At 36.8% G+C, this 27,546-nt stretch overlaps 1 long non-coding RNA gene across 1 annotated transcript; it reads right to left on the bottom strand.

Annotated features, from left to right (window-relative positions):
* Positions 1 to 3,587: 3,587 nt before the first annotated feature.
* On the bottom strand, positions 3,588 to 27,494 carry LOC145529494 (uncharacterized). Its single transcript, XR_014071285.1, has 6 exons — positions 27,219 to 27,494; positions 23,612 to 23,936; positions 23,113 to 23,262; positions 13,851 to 13,915; positions 6,456 to 6,524; positions 3,588 to 3,768 (listed from the first exon to the last, which is right to left on the bottom strand). It is a non-coding gene; the product is annotated as an uncharacterized LOC145529494 (long non-coding RNA).
* Positions 27,495 to 27,546: the final 52 nt, after the last annotated feature.

Here is a 27,546-nt window from a genome sequence, read left to right on the forward strand (position 1 = left end):
TTCAGGAATATGGTAAGCCGATATTTAGTCACATGAACTGTGACTGTAAGTGCCACAAAATGGAGTCACACTTCTGGAACCTTCTCTCTGCCTGCACTGCTGAGTGTTTTTCTGGGGAATAAAAGTAAAAGGTCCTGGTATTTTCTTTTTAATTGCTCTACTTCCACAATTCTAGGAATTTGGGAATCAATTTGGGACTAAGAATCACGCCAGGAAGATAAATTACATTCATATGTCAGATATTGCCTCACAATACTATCTGGCTCAGCAGGTTATAGTGAGCCCCCACTCACCAGGCCAAGCTCCAGCCAAAAAAATAAATAAATATATAAATAAAAGAACCCCTACTGTTTCTCCATCAAGGGCAACTCTCTCACAGGGCAAACAAAAGCAACAGAGGGAGGCCAACCAGATCCATGCAGTTCTACGGGTTGCTATGCAACCTTCTGTGCAGGTTGGGCAGCAACAGATGGACATTTTGAATAGAATTAATGCCCCTCTGACCCATGGCTTAAATGGTGCCCAAACCTACCGCCTGATGAATTCTATTAACTATAGGCATACTTACACATATAACATATAGCATTCTAAGTGACATGGTTATTACCCTCCTTACTAACATAAAGTCATAAATCTATTGGCAAAATTTGAGACTGATAATATTCAATGAACTATTTCTATTTTTTCTCCTTTTCTTGATAAATGAATCACTGATGTCTCATAGCCTTGGGCTACATATTTCCTTATAGCGTTGCTCTGATTTAATATGCAAACCTGGCATGGTCTGCTCTGAGTCCCTGCTTCATTTCTGCACAGAGCCCTGTTTCTTCCTCAGCCATTGTCACCTGTGGGCTCTGGGCATTGTGTAAGAGACCTCTTTTTATTGTAACTTTAAGAAAGAACATAACACGGAATAAATATTTTATATACCTTTGTGAGGACAATGTTGTAACCATGTTCCTGATTGAACAATCAATCTAAAGTCTATACTCAAAGCTAGAAAAGTTCTTTGTCCACCTGCCTTCTGCCCAGGCTAAATTTAAGCCACTTTTCATCACATGTGAGTAGATTTTAAAGGAATCAGCATGTCATCAAGGATTATCAGGCTCTATTATCCCCTCTTTAGGTCTCTTAAATTTTATTCACTATGTGACTTACATTGTAGGAATCTAAAAAGGACATCAGTTTCAAAAATAATCTGGCAGTACAGCATATCATATTGACAGTAAGCAGTTTTAAAATCTTAATGAAGCATATCTATGATTGTTGTTGTTGTGTTGTGTTCAGTCATGTCCAACTCTTTTGTGACCCCCATGGGCTGTAGCCTGCCAGGTTTCTCTGTCCATGGGATTCTCCAGGCAAGGGTACTGGGTTGGTTTGCCATGCCCTTCTCCAGGAGATCTTCCCAACCCAGGGATTGAACCCATGTCTCCTGCATTGGCAGATGGATTCTTTACCACTGATCCACCCGATAAGATATCTTACTAAAGCGGTATCAAAAAAGAGCATTAGCTAGAGAAAGGAGACTTAGAGAGGGTTCTGCGCCTAGCTCTGTAACTAAGAAGCCCTATAAACTGGAAAAAAACCACCAAAGTTTTTCTACCTATCTTGTTGCTAATATCCTCATCTGTAACCTGAAGAGGTCTGGGCTAAAGAGTTCCTTTAAAATTTTCTTTACTGCTTCCATTTTCTGAACAACAACAACAAAAAAGATGCAATTAAAAGTCAGATGAGTGGCAATTCCATTTCTAGCTGAGCATGGAGACAATCATTTTCAAAGCCTAATATCCATATGCAATTATAAAATTATTATTTTTATTAAGAGGAAGAAACTGAAAAGCCATTAGACTCCAGATCTCAAATATTCTGTGGTGTCTGTTCCTCACAGGTGTTCATCTACAGGGAAAAAGAGGTGCCTGCCTATGGATTACATGACTTTTGCTAAGGTTTGTATTTTGCACCGTAATCTCCTGCCAGAACCATCCTCTGTGGAGGGGAGCCTTAATAGCACGCTGCCTCCAGTTTCTGAAGTGGTGCTGCTTCTCTGTCAGGCCTCCTGCTGCCGCCCAGTGTGTCTTTGTTTTGGAAATATGAGCGTGGTTTTCCACTACTGACGCTTGGGCTGTAGTCTCCTTGCTGAGACTCATCACTTACCTATGCCTATACACACATGCTTACACAGGACCCATAGAGAAATATTTGCTTGGTTTTCTTTACTCCCTCTTCCACCTCCCTTGAAGACCCCAGGCATGAGAAATGTGCCATCTTGAATTATGTTGTCATTTCTGGTAAGATTTAGTGTTGAGGATTTTGGGGGCTCTTCCCACTTCAACACCACCTTAAATGATCACTGGATGGCAATGCAGTTCAGTAACAAACTGGTGCCCATCTCAGGGATTCCACATCCTTTCTGATGAAACAAGGAATTTGATTTAATCCTACAATTACTCTGGTATTTATCATACTGTATTTCATTGAGCTTTCAAATTGTATATCTTTTAAAAAAACTACAGCTCCTTATGTATTGTTTCATTACATAAGTAATGTTTTTACTTTTCTTATATTTTTATTATAAACTTTTCATATTCTATATTAAATTTTAAAATACAAAATATAAAAAGTTATATTTTACATCTATGTATTTCCAAAAATTTATATTTTACATCTACATATTTCTAAAAATAGTCTTATTTTATTTCAGAGAGACTAGTACACATTCAATAGTTGTAGCTTTGGAAAACCAGGATCATTAGGAACAAATGAGTACAAATAGATTAAGTATATTTGAAAGCTGTGCTCCATATGTTTTCATTTAAATTCACAGTGAGAAGGACCCCCCAACTCGGTCTTCTGATTTGTAGAAGTTGAAATTCCGGGAATGCTGCCCAGAAATAAATAGCAAATAGGGGAAATGAAAAAGCAATTTTATGCATTGTTCATGTAACAATGCTGAGAATATGTCTTTAATGACCATAGACTCCAAATCTTGAAATGACTTACCTTTTTGGAGGTGAAATTTCCTCCTAATTTAAATTTTCTTTTAATTAAAAAAAAATGGAATAATTACTCCTTTATAACCTCTTAGAGATATAAGGGACTTTAACATTCTTCTAGGTCAATTATTTCCTTTTTACAAACGAGAAAACTGAATCTGGAGCATGTAGACTTAGAGCAAGTCTGTAGTTGGTATTTTTAGCTTAGCCTTTGTTCTGACTCAAATATTGTTCTAAAGTCTCTCCAAAGAAGCTCATTTCCTTTTTTTTTTTCATTCTGGGAAAATTTCATTTAAGAAACATACACAACTACTAACTTTGTTCTAAAAACAAGTCTTAAGCTTAAATCTCTGTTATGTTAAATTTTGTAAATTTCCCTTAGCTGTTGTTTTAAAATATATAAATTTGTGAATAAAACATTGGTTCGGGAAAAGAATTCATAAGAAAATCATCAGTGAAGAATTAAATTTCCATTTGGACTAACTTATTTCAATCGTATTGAATCTTAAACATTTAAAAGCTATTTTGAAATGTTTATCAACTCCACTGAACTGCTAAAATTTCCTATCTCCTATAATTTGAATATTCATTTGATTTTTAGAGAGTTCTATTTGCTACAGCCTCTAGGTAAACAGTGAATTTTCAACTTGCTTCTTATGTCAAGAGATTTGCCATCAAATGAGAGATGAATCAACATACATAAATCTTCATGGCTGATAACGGAATCTTGTTGGTAATTTGGTGGAATCATGACTCATTTGTGAGACCAGCCATTCTGATGCAAGAAGAAAAAGAAATTAAGTTTAAATGCCAACAGTAGTACTCTCTAGACTTCCTTTAGGACATTTGTGGTCTCTAAGACACATTTTAAACACTCAGATACTCTCTCAATATTGACCATACTGTTGATGGTCAACCCAGTTGTTGTTACATGATGTAATTTAGTTTCTCATTCTGGACACTTGTATTCCTTAAGAACTTTCTTTACCTTATACTTTATCTGCAAGAAGTGTTTCAACATGTATGTTGATTGAAACAGGGAAGTATTCTACGTGATGGAGATTATTATTCTTTAAACAAATACAAGATGAGGAAATATGGCTTCCAAATAAACATAGTTTCCCAGTGAAATTTATATCTATGGAACAAGAATGCTTATTCAAAATAATGTAAAGTAAATTAAAATATCAGGACCTTAAAGTATTTTTATTTAAAACAATTCTTTTTCCTAAAGACTTTTGGTTGCTATTGTTACAGAAATTTTTTTTCTTTGGAGTATAGTGGATTAACTGAAGAAGAAAATGGCAACCCACTCCAGTATTCTTGCCTGGGAAATCCCACGGACAGAGGAGCCTGGCAGGCTATAGCTCATGGGGTCCCAAAATACATGACTTAGCAACTAAACAAACATAGCTTATTTACAATGTTGTATTAGCACAGTGATTTCAATTGTAAACACATAAATGTGTGTGTGTGTGTGTCTGTGTGTGTATATATATATATACACACATATATATATATGTATATTCTTTTTTTGTATTCTTTTCCCTTATAGGCTATTACAAAGTGAAAGTGAAAGTGTTAGTTACTCATTTGTGTCTGACTCTTTGAGACCCCATGGACTGTAGCCTGCCAGGTTCCTCTCTCCATGGGATTTTGCAGGCAAGAATACTGGAGTGCACTGCCATTTCCTTCTCCAGGGGATCTTCCCCTCCTAGGGAATGAACCCAGGTCTCCCACATTGCAGGCACACTCTTTACCATCTGAGCCACTTGGGAAACCTCCGAGTGGGTTGCCGTGCCTTCCTCTATGGGAACTACAGGTTATTACAAGATACTGAGTATTGTTCCCTGTGCTATACAGTAGGTCTTTGTTGTTTATTTATTTTATATATAGTAGTATGTATCTGTTAATCCCAATCTCTTACCTAAGAACTTTTAAATACTAGGTATGCATTGTAGTTGTTTCATCTCCAATGTTGTCTGAGGAAGCAAATTAGACTTAGTGGAAATTTTAGATTTTTCTGTAACCTGTTGGTTCTATCTGGCTTAAACTCTGGTCCATCTTACTGTTGGAACATATCTGAGCTAGTGAAGAGTGGTGGCTTCCGCTTCCTCAGTGGTCATTGCTGTGCCTGTGTCGCACACCAGTTTATGAATTTTGTTGACAACCAAGCTCCCAATTGTATTCAAATCCTTCCTGTTCTTTAATCAGCAGAGAAAGACAATTAAACTCAGAAAAGATCTGAAAACTGTCTATTGACTGAAAAGGAGGAAGGAGCTATAATAGAAAAGTTCTACTTTGTATTTTAAATGTTTTATGTGCACATCCCTGTAATTTATGCAATTCAGTTTTCTTAATTTAAGCAAACATTAGCAATCGTCTCACTTAGCATGTGTCAGTTGAACCCAATGACCAGCTACAGTTATTCATGTCCATCTTCTATTTCAGAAGACTGTTTCTTACTAGTTCCTAAAAAACATTTGCCCTCCTTAAAACTTATGTTTCAGGGTATTTTCTATCCAGCTCTTGCAGAACACTAGTTTTAGGACTTGCTCTTCAATGTAAAAGGGGGATTTCTGGAATCAGGTAAGTTTAGGAAACACTGCATACTATGCTTTAACTCTTGAAGATGTGATATTAGCATATTAAAGACTTTGAGGAGTCCTATGGTGACAGTATCAATTTAAACATAATTTAATCCTCAACCCTTTTTATGCAATTTTGTTGTTCAGTTACTAAGTAGTGTCTGACTCTTTGAGATCCTATGAACTGCAGCAAACCAGGCTTCCCTGGTTTCACTCTTTCCCAGAATTTGCTCAAATTCATGTCCAGCCATCTGGACATGCTCTCCAGCCATCTCATCCTCTGCCTTCTCCCCCTGCCCTCAATCATTCCCAGCATCAGGGTCTTTTCCAAAGAGTTGGCTCTTCGCATCAGGTGGCCAAAGTATCGGACCTTCAGTTCAGCATCAGTCCTTCCAGTGAATATTCAGGGTTGATTTCCTTTAGGAGTGACTGGTAACACTTGCCAAATACTGGTACCTGGCACTCCCAATACAGTTTGGGAAGGCGGCGTGATGCTGTGTAGTGTTTGAGCTTTGGAGGCACATAGACCTTAATATAACCCAATGATTCTCAAAGTGTGGGGCCTGAGCCAATAATATCTGAGAACTTACCAGAAAGTGCAAATTTTCAAGCCCCACCCCACACACACTGAATCAGAAACTGTAGGTGTAGCCCTGTCTATCTGTGTTTAAATAATCCTCTGATGCATGCTTGTTAGCACTGCTGGTCTAACTCCAAGTACTTTATTCATCAGATTTTTCAGATCAGGTGAAATGAGTAGGAGAAAAGTAACACCAAAGAAGCAGATATCAGGATGGGCTTAATACCGTCAGTGCCTCTGTCAACCCCTGACTTCGCCATTTAGACACTGTAAAATATGGATAATGCTACCTACCTTGAATGACTTGTGAGCATGCAAACTGTTGGCATATATTAGGTGTTCAGTAAGTGGTCTGGCTTCTCACTGCAGTGACAAAAGACAGATGCAGGTGAGATGTAACAGGACTGACAGTTAAGATATCATCAACTTTCATGGCTAACTCAAATTGTCTATGTCATAAAGGCAAACGCAGGCTAGTACTTCCTAGTTTTTTTGTCTCAATTAGTAAAACTCTGCCAGTGTTTAGTGACCTTGGTAGTGCCATAATAGTTTGATTAATTTAAGAGGTTTTTTCTTGCTACACATTATTTTTTTCCACATAATTTAGAGTTAGTTTCTACATTCGTAGAAACAGTCTACATTGTCATTTTATAATTCAAACAACGTGAGTTTTGACTCAGGCAATTTTGTTTATGATGTCAAATAATAAGCCACATTGATAGAATTCTATTTTAATCAAATTATTCTATTCTCATTAAATTGTACAAATATATTTTCCCTAAGTAATATAATCAAGTGTACTTTTCTTATATGCATTGATTTGATCAGCACATTGACATCTTTTGCCTGAAAAGTGTCCTTTGGGAATATTTGATGACTATTTATTAGAATGTCTTCAATAGGTGGTGAAAATACCAGATTCAGCAAATTTTTTTCCTCTACTTTAGGTTAACAAAGACAAAGAACGTGTCATTATTTGAGGCTTAATTATTTTTATCCATAGCAAAAAAGATGATAGTAGTTTAGATTGTCTTAGTAACTTTGTTAGGTAAGTAAATATGTAATAGTTATAAAACATATACTCATCTTATTTTCATTTGTGACAGTCCCTCTTTGGCAGAGGACAAGGTTATTCCAACTCTGAGAATGCAATGAGCTTTGTGCTGTTAACGATGGATGAAGTTATGTTCAGTTTCTCAGTCATGTCCAACTCTTTGCGACCCCACAGACTGTAGGCTGCCAGGCTCCAGTGTCCGTGGAATTTTCCAGACAAGAATACTGGAGTGGGTTGCCATTTCCTACTCCAAATGTTGAGATTATTCTTTTCTAACACCACCTAGGGCCTCTCATCTGGAAATAAGTAAGTGACTCATAGCAAACCTTCATCTCCTCTGTCAAGCTTATTTTTTCCCTTATTGGTGCACGTTTTTCCCCCACCGTTCATCCCGTGTCTCAAAGCTTCCTTTGTGGAGAATGTTGTTCTCCAACTAGTGGAGGAGACACCCAACTAGTGGAGGTTTGTTGTATTACCCCCCTTGTGGAATTTTAATTTAAAAATAGGTCTGTGAGAAAGGAATAATGGCCAAATAAAGTAATACACTAGCAAGAGGAGAAATGTAGGATGTTGGGGGCCAGCTTTGTATCTCAAATCATGTCAATAGACAAGCAGCAAATCTGAAAGGGTGGTGATGCATACTCTCTTATTCTCCTCACTTTGTAGTTCATCCACTGGGATATCTAGGAGTGTTCCTATAACATATTCTTAAGCACACTTTTGTTTTTGCTTGGTCTGTTTATTATACATAAACCCCTCATATTTATGTATCTTCCTGTAGGATCAACTATAGAATGCTGTGTAGAGTGGATACATGCTCAATACCTGTTCAATAAATGTATGGAACATCAAATTGAATAAACATTGACTGCCCTCAACTGACCTTGCTCCCCAGGCAGCAGATTTGGACCAATTAGCTACAGCTTTTCATGCAATTGTGTAATAGATACAACTAATATTGGGGGTATTCAGTTGATGACATTTACTCATTTACACATCCATTCATTTAATTAATATTTATTTGTTCTTACCACATGTCAGGTGCTGGAAATAAAGGGACAAATTAGATTGAATCCCTGGTCACAAGGAATATACAGTAGTATATATATATATATGTACAGTAGTAGTATCAGTTCAGTTCAGTTCAGTTCAGTCGCTCAGTCGTGTCCCCATGAATCAGACCCCATGAATCGCAGCACGCCAGGCCTCTCTGTCCATCACCAACTCCCGGAGTCTACCCAAACCCATGTTCATCGAGTCGGTGATGCCATCCAACCATCTCATCCTCTGTTGTCCTCTTCTCCTCCCGCCCCCAATCCTACCCAGCATTGGGTCTTTTCCAATGAGTCAACCCTTCGCATGAGGTGGCCAAAGTATTGGAGCTTCAGCTTCAACATCAGACCTTCCAATGAACACCCAGGATTGATCTCTTTTAGGATGGATTGATTGGATCTCCTTGCAGTCCAAGAAACTCTCAAGAGTCTTCTCCAACACCACAGTTCAAAAGCATCAATTCTGCGGCGCTCAGCTTTCTTCACCGTCCAACTCTCACATCCATACATGACCACTGGAAAAACCATAGCCTTGACTAGATGGACTTTTGTTGGCAAAGTAATGTCTCTGCTTTTAAACATGCTATCTAGGTTGGCCATAACCTTCCTTCCAAGTAGTAAGCGTCTTTTAATTTCATGGCTGCAATCACCATCAGCAGTGATTCTGGAGCCCAAAAAAGTAAAGTCTGACACTGTTTCCACTGTTTCCCCATCTATTTGCCATGGAGTGATGGGACCAGATGCCATGATCTTAGTTTTCTGAACGTTGAGCTTTAAGCCAACTTTTTCACTCTCCTCCTTCACCTTCATCAAGAGGCTCTTTAGTTCTTCTTCACTTTCTGCCATAAGGGTGGTGTCATCCGCATATCTGAGGTTATTGATATTTCTCCCGGCAATCTTGATTCCAGCTTGTGTTTCTTCCAGCCCAGCGTTTCTCATGATGTACTCTGCATATAAGTTAAATAAGCAGGGTGACAATATACAGCCTTGACGGACTCCTTTTCCTATTTGGAACCAGTCTGTTGTTCCATGTCCAGTTCTAACTGTTGCTTCCTGACCTGCATACAGGTTTCTCAAAAGACAGGTCAGATGGTCTGGTATTCCCATCTCTTTCAGAATTTTCCACAGTTTATTGTGATCCACACAGTCAAAGGCTTTGGCATAGTCAATAAAGCAGAAATAGTTGTTTTTCTGGAACTCTCTTGCTTTTTCGATGATCCAGTGGATATTGGCAATTTGATCTCTGGTTCCTCTGCCTTTTCTAAAACCAGCTTGAACATCTGGAAGTTCACGGTTCACATATTGCTGAAGCCTGGCTTGGAGAATTTTGAGCATTACTTTACTAGCATGTGAGATGAGTGCAATTGTGCGGTAGTTTGAGCATTCTTTGGCATTGCCTTTCTTTGTGATTGGAACGAAGACTGACCTCTTCCAGTCCTGTGGCCACTGCTGAGTTTTCCAAATTTGCTGGCATATCGAGTGCAGCACTTTCACAGCATCACCTTTGAGGATTTGAATTAGCTCAACTGGAATTCCATCACCTCCACTAGCTTTGTTCGTAGTGATGCTTTCTAAGGCCCACTTGACTTCACATTCCAGGATGTAGTATATATATATATATATATATATATATATATATATGGAGAAGGCAATGGCACCCCACTCCAGTACTCTTGCCTGAAAAATCCCATGGACGGAGGAGCCTGGAGGGCTGCAGTCCATGCAGTCACTAAGAGTCGGACACGACTGAGCGACTTCACTTTCACTTTTCACTTTCATGCATTGGAGAAGGAAATGGCAACCCACTCCAGTGTTCTTGCCTGGAGAATCCCAGGGACGGGGGAGCCTGGTGGGCTTCCGTCTATGGGGTCACACAGAGTCGGACACGACTGAGGTGACTTAGCAGCAACAGCAGTATATATATATACACACACTCCACATAGAATGATGCCTGATAGGTTTGGCTGAGTGTTAATTTCCAAGTCATCAGAGAATATTTGATATTTGAATATATAGAACCAATATGTTGAGCTTTACTTCTAATAAGGAAATAAACGGCATTGTAAGTGCTGAATAGGTGCTACACAACTACTTTGATTCCTAAAATTCATCTAAATTAAAACATTTTAATTAGTTCATTCATTGAGCAAGAAAATGATCTTGCTCAATGATCCAAATGCTGGATCCAAAATGATCCAGCAACTTACGTTCTGGACAATATTCTAAATATTGATTATATATACATGGAAAGGAAAAAAGAACAATAGAACTAAAGAAAAATGAAAAGTACTTGAAATGGTTAAGCTTAGGAGATACAGAATTAACCTACATGCAATCAAATAATTAAATATCACAAAAATGCTTTTCTGTGAGATGGATATAATGCTTTATTTCTCTTAAGATAAATAAGAAAGGAAAATATTATAATTAAAATTTAAGGGTTTTTTTTTCATCCCACACACATATATAGGGCATTCTACACTATTTGTGAACACAGTGTAGGATAATGTAAAAGCTTTTCAGAATACATCTATGATCTCACCAAGGGTAGACCAAAATTCTCATTAAAAATCCCTTGTCTATGTCTATTCAAACAGAAATCTCAACTTTTCTTTGACTGAAACAAACAATAGTTTTAGTGAATTCAGTGAAATTACCAACTAAGTTGCCTGCTTGGATTTATTCATTTATTTGAATGATTAACTAAGTGTAAGTATTTCTACTATTTATTATTCAGAGACCAAAACTGCACGTGTTCTCATGTTTCATTTATTAACAGAATTAAATTAAAATGACATTAGTATAAGGTACACAAAATAAATATTATTTTAAACCTTATTTTTATTTTTCATGTTGTTTTTTTTTCCCCCTCATCGAAGAGGGCATAGAAATTGTCAGTGTGCAATATCTAATTTTTGACTTTTGGAATTCTGAGGATTGTTTGGTATGTCACCATTTCATTTTTATAATTTTCTTTTCATTGTGTTTATAAAATAGAGTGAATTACTTCTCTTATTAGTATGTCTAACACTGTCTATATAATATCCTGATTTGCATCTCATCTATGTTGAACCATCATATATAATAACCGGCAAGATTGACTTTTTTTTCCTAGTAGGGTTGAACCCCCCCTAATTTGTCAAATCTGTTATTTGAACAATTTGAATTACCAGCTTTTATCTCAATTTCTTGACTGCTGTTTAAGAGGATTAGAGGCCTTGCTCAGCTTCACCAGGGTGGCTAACGGTAAGAGGCACCATTGCAGCTCAGCTCCAAAAATCAATGAACTGAGTCTGATTGACTGAGTCTCAATTACTCTGTGGAAAAAGCAAAATGCTGATCTTCTCTACTTACACAAACCAAGTCAGACAGAAACCAGCAGCAACCTCTTCCTTTTAAATTCAAATGTTAGGGAGAGAATAGGAAGAGAGAGAGAGAAAACAACAAAATATAAAGAAATGAGGATGAGAAGAGATGAATTTTGTGTCCAAAGATGATTTTAGCATTTGGCTAAGAATTCAATTTTACTGATAAGATAGCTTTTTAGTTTTGAAAAGCACTCAACATTCCCAATAATTATCATCTCCTTTTTCTCTTCTAGCTTTAGTAAGCAAATTTAGAAATACAGACCACCAAAGTAAATTTTCACTTGAAATATTTTTTTTTTCATTCTAGGGAAGTTATACAGAAAACTGAGTATATGACTTTTCTCATTTTTCCTCCTATAAAAACTTTTGTGAAGCAAACACACTTATTCTGATGCAACAAGATATTTTTCCCTCTGTTTACATTGTAATGGCACAAAAATATTCATGATCCTTCTTGTCATATAGGTTAGAGTTAAGGGACAAAAATGATTTAATTTCATTTTGAAGGTATTTTTACAGAAAAGAGGCAGTCATCTATTTCATTTAAAGGGATTTTCCCCCCTAAGAAAGCTTATTATTTAAATAAACAGGTCTAAGAGACTAGATCAGATGTTAGAAGTTATACAAGTTAAGGTACTACAATCACTCAAGAAACCAAGGAGCCTGTTAGCAAAAGTAATTCCTTTAACTCGCAACAACTGGGCAACATTTTCAGGGAAGAAGAGAGTCCCCAGAGAGCAACAGCATTTTTATATCATAGAATCAGAGTGTTTTAGAAATTTTCAACCATGTTTTGCAACCATCTAATTATAAGGATCAGAAACACACAAAGTTAAGGGACTTGACCCAGGTCACAAAGTAAATGAAATTCTAAAAATTAAGGATGAAAATCTTGGCATGGAGGATTTTTAAAGGTTTTGAAAGAGTATAAAATTTAAACCTGAGACATTTTCATCTGATTTGGAATATGTTTTGGATCATCAGGTCAACAATTTTAATTTGGAGGTTGTAATTCATTTTAATCCATGGCTTAAAATATAAGCACATTTTTGTGAAACGTCCTAGATAAAGTTTTAAGCAGAAGGCAGTTGAGACAGAAAAATGGATTGAATAAAATATCACTAGGGCATAATTTCTAGTGATAGTAGTTTACTTTATCTGTCTGGAACCTTCCTTTTAATGAATGGGATCTTTTCATGTCCTGTGTGAGTAGATGCCCCTCAAGCTGTTCTCTCACCCAAAAGCAAGGATGAATGAAACTGAAGAGGATGGTCCTTAGAATAAAACAGGAAACAACATTATCCCGAATTATAGTCTGTAAAAGTGAAATTTGCTAAAATTTTAATTATTTGCCTTTTCTCACTGTGAAGGCACTTTGCAGTAGAATAACTCAGTAACAAGTGAATTTTGGAATAAGTCAACATTCTCATTAAAACAAAGTCATCTGATATTACTGAGAAACATATAACAGTTATTGAAACCTGAAGCTTCAGAGAAGGAAATCTTTATTGTAATAAAGGAATCAGCAACATTGTTTATAAGCCTCATTTCAGTGGCAAAAGATTAGTTCATTCAATAAGAATCTGGTAACATGGTGCCAGCACGGGTGCAATAAACTTTATGGAATGGCTCATAAGATTAGACTAATTAAAGATAATCTAATTTGGACAATTTTATCTTCTGGAAAAGAAATGTGATGTCATCCTCTGGGAAGAGACAATGTTTAGTCTCTGGGGATGTGCTAAAAAAAAAAAAAAAAACACAAAAAAACTCACAAGATATGTGCAATAATAAGAATTAGGGTCGATCCAAAGACAGTCTTAGATCTACCCATTGCCTCTCAAAAGATCCACCACATAGACTGTTAAGCCCCATAATTATCTCCCCTATTTGTGACAAGCCTGAGCTAATCAGTCTCTGAGGGAGTTTTCCAGCAGATTCTGAGGAGATTCTGTGTGCTTCACGGTGCTCATCAAGCTATTTTGTACTCAGAACCGCAAAGAGCTGACCAAAGTTCATTATTCTCATCTAGACCAGAATTAATTCCAATTAAGAAAAATAGACATTTAAAAAATGTCGGGTATTTATGATTTAGAACAAAGAGTCTTCGCTATTTTTATAACAGCAGCATAGGTTCTAGCTGCCTATAATCCCATATTAAAAGATTAGAAAAAACATCTGAAGAAATCAGAGAGTGTCTAATTGAGGTTCTTGCCTTTAATCCTGCAAGCCAACTCCCTCTTGGATATCAAGATCTGTCAGCGGCGAGCCAGGGGAATTCTGTAAGGAAAAAGCAACCATGAGGAATATAATGTATTCTTTCCTACTTAAGAAATAAAAAGGGGGAAACACAGTTGGTGATATCACAACATAAGTCAATACAAAATTAGGGGAAACCCCTCAAACGGATTTGTAAATAGAAGCTAGTAAAAACTGAAGAAAGAAGCTTGACATTGCTCTTTTATAATGTTTAAAACCATTGTGCAGTAGAGGGTAGACAAATTAATGAAAAATATTCTCAGGAAAGAATAAATAATAAAAAATAACAGCAAAAACTGAATCCAGACTCTCACTAGTAAGCAATTCATAAACTTTTTATTTAATGAATATATTTTACTTGGGTATCGATTCTAAGACTCTTCATTACCTGATTGTCTGTATGTAGCGTTATTCATTCATCTTGCCAGAGAATTATATATTAATGAAAACTTTCTTATCAAATCCAAGGAATGCTACTGTGAGACAAAGTTTTCCTGTATAGCTACTATAGAATTGTGCACAATACCTTTTAGAAGCTTCACTTATTGACAATTAATATTTAATGCTTATTTACTAAAGGAAAGACAAGTTACAATTCATAAGTAGTAAGTTAAATGAGCATAAGAAGGAATGAAGGTGTTTAAGAAATACAAATTCTTTTACAACATAGTAAAGGAGAAAACAGTAATCAAGAAGAAAAAGGGAAAGAAAATAGTGTACTAAATTCAAAATATACTTTAAAATAATATCATGTTTTAATCACAAAGTAAGATCTTTGCTTCCCTCACTAATTGCTTAAAAACTGATATAAAATGTATATTATGCAAAGACTATACCTAATAAAATATATATATTTATAAGTATATGTGCCTGGCAAACATATTTCTCTTCAGTCTATTATGCATTAATACTTTAAAAGGGTTAATTTGCTGCATATTAAGAAAGTTTTTTTTGCATCATAAACAAACTCACATATAATATTTTAATAGGTGATTTAATATTTATATTAACAATCTTTCAGTAAAAGATGCCTCTTTTGCAACAAACTGGATTTTTGAGGGGCAACAAACGTCATTAGGAGTCATTCTATAATATACGGAAATTTGGAACTGAGCATAAATATGAGAAAATTAAATGACATACTTTTTTCTTTTCAACTGCAAATGGAAAACAGTTTATAGAATAATATATTTTCATCTGTACATATTATTTCACAAGAGATCCCATACTTCATCAGAAAATACCACACTGAGTATTCATACATTAGTGACATTTGAGCAATGTTTACACAGGTTTGTGTGAATGATCAAAATAACAGATTTAAAAACATGGAATTTTTTAAAAGTGATTGTCATAAATATTATAGCCAGTTACCATCTTGGCTATGATACCTGATTTTTGAAATCTAAATTTTGATCTAATATTTAAAGGTAAGATTTATTCTATTAAGTACCAGAGATTATGAAATTACCACAAATTAATGACAACATATATACTATTAGACTCATATAGAGTCAATGTGAAAGAGAAGATGAAATTCACAGATAGTGACTGAATTCATTATGAATAGTTATTAAAATGGGCAGAGGGCAAAAATAAGAGGGGAGAGGTATCAAGCTGAAATCTAAATTCTCTAAATTCCCCATTAAATTTGAAATTGTCATTTTATGACTTTATGGAATTTGCCACTGCTTGAGGGAGCCAGTATATCTGAAACCCACTTAATCACAAAATGTCAAATGGGAGATGAAATTCACCCAGTTACTTGATTTATACTTAAAACAACATGCTCTTTCAGGAATGTAATTCTAGCCTGCTTTCTTAGTTTGATCTAAGAAAGGAACAAGTTATTTCATTTACATTTTTACAAAATATCAAATCATTCCTTATGCTTTTGTGTTGAAAAGTGGGAGCTAAATTTTTAATTTTATCATTGTAACTTAATCATTAAACCAATGATGGCTTCTCAGGTGATGCAGTGGTAAAGAATCCACCTGCCAATCCAGGAGATGCAGGAGACCTGGGTTCAATCCCTGGGTGGGGAAGATCTCCTAGAGTAGAAATAGCAACCTGCTCCAGTATTCTTGCCTAGAGAATTCCATAGAGAGGAGCCTCACAGGCTACAGTCCGTGGTGTCACAAAGAGTCAGACAGGACAGAGTACACTGCACACACATTATAATTTAAGTTCAGTACTGTGAATCATAAGGAAAAATATGCACAATCATAAACCACTTGAAATTCATAAGCAATATTTTTTAAAAAGAGAGAGATAAAGCACATGATGACTTAGGACATCACAGGCATTACCCAGAGGTGATGATGTCAGAAATGATTAAGGCTTGCATGGGCTCTGTCCCTTTGTAACTAAGCAGGACACTATGGGGTATTCTCAGGACAGTCTGCCCCACTCCATGTCCTCCACCTGCCTCTTGTTTTTAGAAAAACTTTAACCTCCTAGGCCTTCACCACGTTCCAAAGAACACATTTAATCAAAAAGTGAGAAAATGCAGAAACAAAGAAAAGCAGTCAAGCAAGACAAAATAATAATAATTTAGCCATTAAACAAAGTCAAGGACCTTTAGTTCCTCCTCAAGGGCTACAGATAATATTCTAAGTAATATCCTTTGAGCTATTTTATAGATACTGAAACCCCCACCAAACAGAAGAATTTAACTGTAAATTCACCAAATAGAAGGATTTAATTGTATGCTTGGAAGGAAGGCTAGGACAAATCTAGACATAATATTAAAAAGCAGAGACATTACTTTGCTGACAAAGGTCCATAGAGTCAAAGCTATGGTCTTTCCAGTAGTCATGTACGGATGTGAGAGTTGGACCATAAAGAAGGCTGAGTGTCAAAGAATTGATGCTTTTGAGTTGAGTTGCTGGAGAAGACACTTAAGAGTCCTTTGGACAGCAAGGAGACCGAACAAGTCAGTTCTAAGGAAAATCAACCCTGAATACTCATTGCGAGGACTGATGCTGAAGCTGAAGCTCCAATACTTTGGCCACCTGGTGCAAAGAGCTGACTCATTGGAAAAGATCCTGATGCTGGGAAAGATTGAAGGCAAAAGGAGAAGAGGGTGGCAGAGAATAAGATGGTTGGATAGCATCATTGATTCAATGGACATGAACTTGGGCAAACTCTGGGAGATAGTGAGTGACAGGGAGGCCTGGGGTGCTTCAGTCCATGGGTTCACAAAGAATCAGACACGACTTAGTGACTAAACAACAACTGTATGCTGCCCACAAGCACATAGACCCCAAATGAGTTAGAACCAGAAGGTTGATAATTGTGACTCCTGATTACCTCACCACCAACAAATCAGAAAAATGTCCACAAGCTAATCACATACTCTGCAATCCTTTCCCTCACCCTGTCTTTAAAAATCTTGCCCTGAAAGCCGTGGGGAGTTTGGGTCTTTTAAACATTAAATACTTGGACCCCTTGCTTGGCACTCTGCAATAAACACTGCACTTTCCTTCACCACAACATATTATTAGTAGATTGGCTTTATTACATGTGGGCAAATGGACCCAAGCTTGATTTGGTAACACAATTGGAGGAGGCATCTTCATATGGTGTGGTGGAAATTTAAAAACTCCATCAGACTGGCATAGAGGAAAGATGGTCTATCACATGCATGACCAACCTTGTCTGTATATTACAGCTACATAGGAAGGTTTCCAAAATCCTGATGCCTAAGCAAAAATCCACCCCTGCCTCCAAAAATGATGATAAATAAATGCAAAAAAGCATCCTGGCACCAATATTCATTTTGAAACTCTCCAGGTGTTGGGAGCCATTCTGGATCTACTGCCGGATGACAAAGTCATGGCACCACTCAAGAAGAAACTGCAAAGCGGTTTCTCTCCAGGATGGGAACCTTCCCTCCTTCCTGTTTCTATGCTTTTGTTGTGGCTAACTCTGTTTCATTCTTTGATGGCTGGAGTTGTAGGGGCTTCCATGATGAGGTCACGAGAGTCCAGGGAAAAGAAGAATGATCCCTTGCCCCAGAGAAACATTCCAAAAATGATTAAACCTACTGGGGCCCCTGGCTGTGGGTTCCTAACACTCAGCTACGGAATAAGACCATGTTCATTTTGAAAACAAGCCCTAAGCCTATTGTGACCTGGCCTCATGAGGAGATTATTATTGATGACTGGAAAACTTGGGTCATGTATTAGCGAAAATTACAGAAACTAAGCCAATTGCCTTTTCTCATAAAGATTGGGATGCTAGAGATATTTGTGCCCCTTAGAATCTAAGCATAAACAACAAGAAATATGTGAATTGTATTGTAAATGGTTTCAAGGTAAACTGCAGAAGACTTGTTCCTGCCAGAAATAGTCTTGTGGCATGTGGGTAGATGGTAAACAAACCACCACTGACAATGGCTGTACTATGAGGAACTCTTGACCTTAGATGCCACTATAGTACCTATTCACTGAAGCAAGATGCTGTATTTGCTGTAGTAGCAGGTTGTACAGAATAAGTAGATGGAACAATATAATTCATAGACTATGTTTTAGTAGAATAAAAATAGGTTTCAGGGTAAACCTGTAACCATAATGTGACAAAGGACTAGGAAAAAACTTTTAACACATCTTAGAATCAGGGGATGTTGATCTGAATGGAAAAATATTGTAAGTCATTACGTAGAAGAACATGTGCTATATAAGTAGAAACTGAAAGCAATAAAGATTATGGTCCTTGGGTCATCAAAAAAACTGTTTCTTTCTTTCCTCTCGCCGATGCCATTCACCCCTTGGGTACTCCTAGACCAGCTGGAGCAGGACTCCGGCATCCAGGTGATTCTACTGTTCAGCCAAGGTTAAGATCTATTGATTTGTACCAACCTTCCTCTCTATCTTGCTCCCTAGAAGACAGTCTTAAATGATTTCACGGAATTGGAAGTTCCTAACAAATTAGAAACTATTAGACTAATTCAATGGTTTTCATAATTTCATTTTCACAATTAAAGATTATGGAAGAGTTTTGTTATGTCTCTTGATGTTTACATTATCAGAAATTAAAACAGATATTTTAAAGTATTAATTTCAAAATGAAAGCAAAAAACCCATTACACTTTAATAAACCTAATTTTATAAAAATTTGTATTTTACTAAATGAAAAATTAGTGAAGGATGAAGCAATGTTTTAAGCTTTTGCAAATGTGTAGTGTAACTGAAGGCAGCTTGTTTTCCAATCACTTCTGCATTTACTCTGTTGCAATAACACACAAATGGAAAATTTCACAGTTGTGAGAGAGGGAGGGTGAAAATGTGAAAAAAAATCTTAGTTTTATTTTAAAAATACTTTCAATCTCATGCACTTCCACAAAGGGTTTTGATGAGCCCCAAGGGGTCTTTGGAGACCCCAACAGTTCTCTCAAAACCTTGAGAACTGCTAGCATAATGAAAGTAACCTCCTTGGTTCAGATGAACATGAAAATAGTAAACCTTTATCCTATTATCCCCCAAAAGGTTAACACTAAAGAACTACTTAGGTGGTCAAAAGTAATACTGTCTATTCCCATTTTCTGGGTTACTTGTGGGGGCTTCCCTGATAGCTCAGCTGGTAAAGAATCCCCCTGTAGTGCATGAGACCCTGGTTCGATTCCTGGGTCAGAAAATGCCCTTGGGGAAGGGAAAGGCTACCCATTCCAGTGTTCTTGGGCTTCCCAGGCTGCTCAGATGGTAAAGAATCCGCCTGCAATGTGGGAGACCTGAGTTCCATCCCTGGGTTGGGAAGATCCCCTAGAGAAGGGAATGGCTACCCTTTCCAGTATTCTGGCCTAGAGAATTCCATGGACTGTATAGCCCATGAGGTCACAAAGAGTCAGACCCACCTGAGCAACTTTTACTTTCACTTTCAGGTGACTTGTTAGAATAAAGTATGGGGCTATGTCAAAGAGTGACCTAATTGAACTAGAAAAGTCCACTATTGCAAATAACTATCTGAAAAATATAATTCCCACATCCAGTGATTTTTGTATGCTTCAAAGTTCCAGTCTTTGCACTTGAAAATCGTGCAGTCTACTTGGTGAGACAAGACATATATGAATAAAAGTTTACAGAGAAGCGTTTTGTGAAGTCAAAATTTTACATGCAATAACTCAGATGAGTAAAAGCATATGTATAACTTTAAAAAGTTTGTGTGAATGCTCCCGTTTTGCTATTTTTTCACTGAAGTTGTTACCATCCTGGGTAGATAATTGACCTTTCAAAATGATAGGATGTAAGGAAAGGACATTGTTATAGTAAATAGTTATTTTGGCTACAGACAGCTTTTTATATAAACAGTTCATATTTGTTCCTAACAAATCTAACTTCTTATTATTGCTGCTCTTGTAGTTGTTATTTGCCCCTTTTTATAAAAAAGCAACTGACTTTCAAATTGAAATTAATATTCCCTTTCACTTATTTCCTCTGACCTTAAATAAAGAAAGTCTTTCTGGTTGGCTTGTATTTCCTTTGTGTTTTGTTATCTTACCTGTACATTTCATATCCTACATTACATATACAACAGGAAAGCATACACATTCAATTTTGTTCTTTCCATTTTTGACCACTGTTAACACATATTATGGCTATTTTTAATTCTAATTCTGTTTACCAAGATACTGGCTATTTCTTTTACCTGATGTCATAGGCAGACTTAACAAGCGTACCTGATAGTCCATCATCCTGGTCATTGAAAAAATCTTAAATAGCACTGAACTGGAAACCGACCCTGCACAAAACTTCTTGTTATATTTCCCCCTTAACTCATCCCACAAGTGATGCTTATAATCTGCATCTTTGGATGTGTTCCAGGTAAAGTTGGCTAGTAGTCCTTTGGTAGGTAATATACTTCTAATAATTAAGAAATATTATAATTGGAAATCTGTGTAGATATCAGTAGAACTCTTAGGGAACTGAATGTTCCTCTTAAAAGAGAGGGTATGCATATGCATCAGTAGGCTAAAATTGGCCCTTATAAGTATAATATGAAGTCATGAAGCAAGGGAAAACAGTTGCTGCACTGAAATGTCCATTACTTGCTACAATCTAGACTAAGGTATCCATGTGACCCATGGGAAATTAGAAAGAAAAATAGCGTTTTATAAATCATTAAGTTTTCACTATAGCTATCCTATTGGTAAGTTATGTCTAAATAACTGTCTTTACTTCTATTTGTGATTGGAACATCATAGTTAGTGAAGCCTACATTGTTTCTTTCATCACGTTTACCTCTAATATCACCCCATCCAAATCCACACAGTATAAAATGTGGAGACACGTACATACACTATTATTAATAAAAAAGCAATATAGAGGTATTTCTGATTCTGTTGGTTCTTATACTTTTCTCTAAAAATACTTTTTTAGTTTTTACCTTGATGAAGCAAGCATTACTAGAATTCCATAATATTCTCATATTAATGCTACTTCCCAGACAAGCCATGGAAAGAAGATGACAGAGCAAAATGGAAGTTTCTTAATACTGCACTAGGAAGGTCAAGTTTAAGATAGTTTGATATGTTGCTGAAAAAAACAAACAACTAATAAAGATTTATTAAATGCCTAATATGTATTTAAAAGAAAGCTAGATGATTCTGAATATGATAAATAAGATAGCTCTCCTCAAGAGCTCATCAAAGACTGATCACTTAGTTATGACAATAAGACTAAAATGGATCATGTTGACAAAACAGCATAAGATTGATCAACTGTACTGTGAAGAATATATATTATAGGATTTTAAAGATGATTAGACAGTCTGGTTTGATAGTAAAATGAAGCTTTTATGTAAGAGGCATCACTTGAAAAAGGATTTGAAGGATAAGTAACAAGTAGATAGGTAGAGTTGGGGCATCTGGTCCCATAACTTCATGGCAAATAGAGGGGAAGATATGGAAACAGTGACAGACTTTATTTTTCTGGGCTCCAAAATCACCGCAGATGGTGACTGCAGTCATGAAATTAAAAGACACTTGCTCCTTGGAAGAAAAGTTATTTACAAACCTAGACAGCATATTAAAAAGCAGACACATTACTTTGCCAACAAAGGTCCATATAGTCAAAGCTATGGTTTTTCCAGTAGTCATGTATGGATGTGAGAGTTGGACCAAAAAGAAGGTTGAGCTTCGAAGAATTGATGCTTTTGAACTGTGGTGTTGGAGAAGTCTCTTGAGAGTCCCTTGGCCTGCAAGGAGATCAAACCAGTCAATCCTAAAGGAAATCAATCCTGAATATTCATTAGAAGGACTGATGCTGAACCTGAAGCTACAATACTTTGGCCACCTGAAGCAAAGAGCTGACTCTTTAGAAAAGACCCCGATGCAGGGAAAGATTGAAGGCAGGAAGAGAAGGGGACAACAGAGGATGAGATGGTTGGATGTAATCACCGACTCAATGGATATGAGTTTGAGCAAGTTCCAGGTGATGGTGAAGAACAGGGAAGCCTGGCGTGCTGCAGTCCATGGGGTCAGAAAGAGTCAGACATGACTGAAGTAACTTAGTAGCAGATAGGTAGACAGCAAGGTTGAGATGATTCCAGGTGGTAGAAAATAAGGTTTAAAAGCAGCAAGAGGGACTTATCTGGTGGTACAGTGGATAAGAATCTGCCTGCCAATGCAGGGGACACAGGTTTGATCCCTGATGTGGGAAGATTCCACCTGCTACTGAGCAACTAAGCCCATGCACTACAAGTACTGAAGCCATGCACCCTTGAGCCCGTGCTCCACAGCAAGAGACACCATCACAATGAGTAGCCTGTGCACAGCAACTAGAGTGTAGCCCAGCTAGCCACAGCTAGAGAAAGCCTGTGCACAGCAACAAAGACCCAGATATAGATTTTGCAACCAAAAACATATATATAAATACAATAAAAAACATTTTTAATAAAAGCAGGGAGGTGGTAATGAGACATGTAAATATACCCTGACACATTTTCTATGAGTTTATGTTTCTTACAAATATTGGTGAATCTGTATACCGTTACAGAAGTCTGACAGTGAAGGACAGAGAAGCCTGGCGTGCTGCAGTTCATGGGATCACAAAGAGTCAGATATCACTTAGTGACTCAACAATCACAGAATTCTGAAGGTGGTAGTTTTTAGAGATGCCTGCTCAGAACATAAACCAAAACTAAGGAAGTGCCTTAGTTCGCTCTTCTGTGGAACAAATCATCCATAAACATAGCAACTTAAAACAGCAAAGAGTTATTACCTCACAGTCTCAGTGGCATTCAGGAGCAGTTTAAAGAATAAGTGGTTTGGGTTCTGGGTTCTCAAGAGGCAACAGTGAAGTCACATCTAAAGACCAGCCAAAGGAGGATCTGCTTCCACTCTCCGCTGTTGGCGAGCCTTGGAAGATCATCTTCTGGAGGGAAAGAGCAAATTAGCCAACATGGCGGTAGTCAGGCTGTTTCATCCCATGGCCTTTCTCTCTCGCCCCACGTTTTGTAAATAATGATTCTGTAACAGCGGAGGTCATTTATAGCACTACGCATGATCATCACGATGTGCTCGCTTGGCCCCAGGCCACTTTCATTCTGTTTGTCTGTATTAGCTTCACCTGAGAACCTCTTTGCTGCCGCACCAGCTAGGAGAGAATAAACATGTCTGCAGTTTCTACAGCTCCTCACATCTTCCAGCTTCGCTGCTCATTCCTTGCCTACCCTGGGTTCAGCAAACAGTGTGAACAGCGAGCCACCTTCCAAACTCACCTATATGGGTTTCTCCACAGGACTCCCTCTAGAAAGGTAGCTGGCTTCCCTTAGAGCGAGTGAATCAAGACCTAGTGAGAGCTTCCAAGGTGGAGTCAGGTCTTCTTATAACCTAAGGTCAGAAATTAAAATCCAGGAGGCAGGATAAATTGCAGGCCATCTTGGAGACTGCTTGTCACAGAAGGTGAGGTTGATATTAGGTGGAGAGAGAAGAAATCTACTCTCTCTCTTGGCTTCATGCTCTTGCAGGTAGAAGTCATAGAATTTTGAGGTCTTTGAGAATCCTTCCTTATTTTCAGATCTTACTTACATTACAGAGAGGGAGCTGGGAATTAGGAAAGAATAAAAATTAGGATATTAAAGCTTACAAAAAGTAGTTTAATCCCTCTTTCTTCATGTGATATTATTTCCCTTTGTAATTGTTTAGTTTAAGGACATGAAAGAGATGCTGTTTCCTTCATCATGTGTCCTGAGGCAATGGTGGTCACTGTTATTCAATGGTAATTCTCTTTCATTGAGCCCAGAGAGTGACCTCAGGATCTTTCCTGGTACAGTGTCTCAGATGTTTACAATCAACTGGTCAGACATAAAATATAACTTTTTTTTTCCAGTCCTAGCCTTTACAGGAGAAATATTTCAGCTTTCATTCATATATGTACATTCGATTTATAAAAAAAAATATTCTCTCCAGAGTAGCAAGGAAAAAGTCACTTTTTTAATAAATGGTCTTGGGTCTATTGGACATTCATTTAGAAAAAGATTCATTTACCTGATGCCATATCCAATTCTAGGTACATGACAGATCTAAATATGAAAGGCAAGCCCATAAAGAAAAGTATTTATAAAATAGACTATATTAAAGGTAAAATTTCATGTACCATAAAAAGGGAAGTTATGGGTGTACATATATGCCATGGATAAAAATATATGCAATACATATAAATGGTGAAGAATTTATATCCAAAATAGATTAAACACACCTATAGATCAGTAGAAAAATGGGAGACAACTCAATAGAGATAGGGGCAAGAAATTTGAAAAGGAATCTCGCAAAAGATGATATCTCAGTGGATAGTAAACCCATTAAAGATGGTTCTATATCTACTGGAATAGCTGAAATGAAAGAAGTTATCTTGTATTGGCAGAGATGTAGGTAATGTCAATGTCATTCACATTCCATATAATGTGAATGTTAGTACAACCCATGTGAATGTTAGTACAACAATCTTTAATGTTAGATAACTAATTAGGTAATTACATACTATACAAATGGGAATTTAATTCCTATACACAGACTAGATAAGTGGTGATATGATTGTGAAGTACTATACAATAATGAAAATGGAAGAGAAAAACCAAAACTACATGCAAAAATTTGAATTAATCTCACAAATGTAAAGCTGAGCCAAAGAAGCCAGATGTGAAAGGATATATATTTACATGTACATATGTCATATATATGGAACTTCCCCAGTGCATCATGGGTAAAATAACCTGTTTGCAATGCAGTAGATATGGGTTTAATCCCTGGGTCTGGAAGATCTCCTGTAGGAGGGCATGGCAACCCACTCCAGTATTCTTGCCTGGGCAATCCCATGAACAGAGGAGCCCGGCAGGCCATAGTCCATAAGGTGGCAGAGTCAGACATCACCAAAGTGACTTGGCACACACACACACATGTCATATATATATATAAAATGACATATATATATATATAATGACTCCATTTTTATAATTTAGCACATGCAAAAACAATCCGTGGTGTTAGAGGTCAGGAGGTCAAGATAGTGACTGATTGATTTGGAAGAAGAAAGAGGAAATAGATGTTGGTACAAGGAGTATGAGGGACCCAAACAGGAATTCCAGTACACTGGTAATCTGTTTCTTGACCTGCATGGTAGTCACCTGAGTGTGTCCATTTTATGATAATTTATTTTCTATGACTTTTGTGCTTCTCTATATGTAACTTACATGACAGTAAAACCATGTAAATAACAGATGAAGATTTATCTCAGTGGAATCAGAGGACATTAAGGAAAAGATTCTATGCTAGTTTAGAAAATCAGCCATGAAAATGATCCATCAACCGTGAAATCAGTATGACCCTGAATTCCATAGTAACAAGGAATCTAAGAGAATAGAGTACAGAGTTTAAGAGATAAGTGTCACTTGAAACATATACATGAGATGTGTTTAGCATTGCAGCATCTCCCTGTAGCTTATTTGATTCAGGTGAAGAATATTCTTATAATATATCCCAACTGGAATTTTAATAAAAATTTTCAAGTTAGTTAAATTCAAGTTATATTTTACATGCATTAATATTTATCCTTCCTGACTTCTTGATGTATGAGTTTGGACTTCACAGAGTTTGGTCTAGATTTGAGAATAGGAAAGAATATTAACTCAGAAGGGATGAAGATAACATTTCTTATTGTTTATTATCAAATCAAAGAGCAAGCCTGCCAAGGGCATATTCATGACTAAGGATGCATGGAGTTGTGAGGGGACTCAGATCCCCAGGGCATTTGTTGCTTGTAAATGTAGACCTGAAGTTAGTGGTCGTAGTAGCCACACAGAAGAGGGAATCACCAGGTAGGAACATTATGTATGAGTTCACTGTCTTTGTATATCATCTTAGACTAGGAAAGGAACGGAAAGGGGAATGTCAGCTCTCAGGGGTCCACTCTTACCATAAACAAAATATCTTGCACTGGCTATGCTTACGTATTTTCATTCTAGGGTATCAGGGATGGGGGCAGTTTATGCCTTCCTCTGTCTTTAAGCATGATCTAAATTTCTGCTGCCTGCCCTAATGGGTTACTTTCATTTCCTCATTCCCTTGTCTCTCCATTCTTAAAAAATATTTGTAAATCACAGTCATGTATCAGGAACTACAATAACCCCAGCAATTTAAAGTTGAGTGGTACTTAGTCCCTGCTCTCTAGAAACCTTTAAAACATACTGTCATATTCCAAAATATTTACTGAAAGAATCCAAAAATGTAAAGTGAGTATTCATCTTTTAGTTTCATGTGGCTTTGAATTTTTTCCTTCATATTTACAAAGAAAGTAACTTGAAAAAATAAAGAGCTTATAGACATGTTAAATTGCTCTCAGCAAAGATCTGAGGAATTTTTAGAAATGATGTCCTTTCTATTGGATAAATAATTTTCTAACTTCCTTCTTGAGTTCAAAGACCAATGCCCCCATAACTGTAACAACATGTGATCTTAAGACAGTTGCCCTTTTATTCCCTAAAGGAATTAACACATGAAAAAAAAACTCAGCTATTTTTTCCATTTCAATTAATTCTAAGTCGAGTAAGCAGACTTAATTGTATGCATGAAGAAAGCAACATTAAAACCCTAAAATTGTGAATCTACAAGTAGAAAGAATACTAAGAAATACTCTTCCCTTTTGACTCCAGGGACATTTGATGACAATGAACAGCTAGTGTCAAATAACAAGCTACACAGCTTTGACATTTATATCCATGCTAAACAGCATGCATCTCTATAAAATCCATTTTAAATGACAATTTTCGTGTAATGATCAAGAGTTTCCTTGATCAAAAGTTCAACAAACTTTTCTCTAGGTAAATGTACCTTTAAAATTTCTTGAAGCAAGGTCCCTAGGTATCAGTTGCAATCAAAACTAGTAATGGAGTGGGCATCTCCTTTGTTGCTTCATTGGAGCAGTGTGATGTTATCTCATTCTATGAGAATCAGGCTTCTAGATGCTGAGATCCAGTTACAGAAATAGGCATTTTATTATCTGCTTTGGCATCTGGCCAGTTTTGGGTTTTATTTAACCAACATTTTGGAGAACTAAGAAATGGCAACCCACTCCAGTATTCTTGCCTGGAGAATTCCATGGACAGAGGAGCCTAGTGGGCTACAATCCATGGGATCACAAAGAGTTGGACACGATTGA

This window comes from Giraffa tippelskirchi, chromosome 12, assembly GCF_054371585.1.
Source record: "Giraffa tippelskirchi isolate mGirTip1 chromosome 12, T2T-mGirTip1v1.2.pri, whole genome shotgun sequence".
In the NCBI taxonomy this organism is placed as follows: Eukaryota; Metazoa; Chordata; class Mammalia; order Artiodactyla; family Giraffidae; genus Giraffa; species Giraffa tippelskirchi.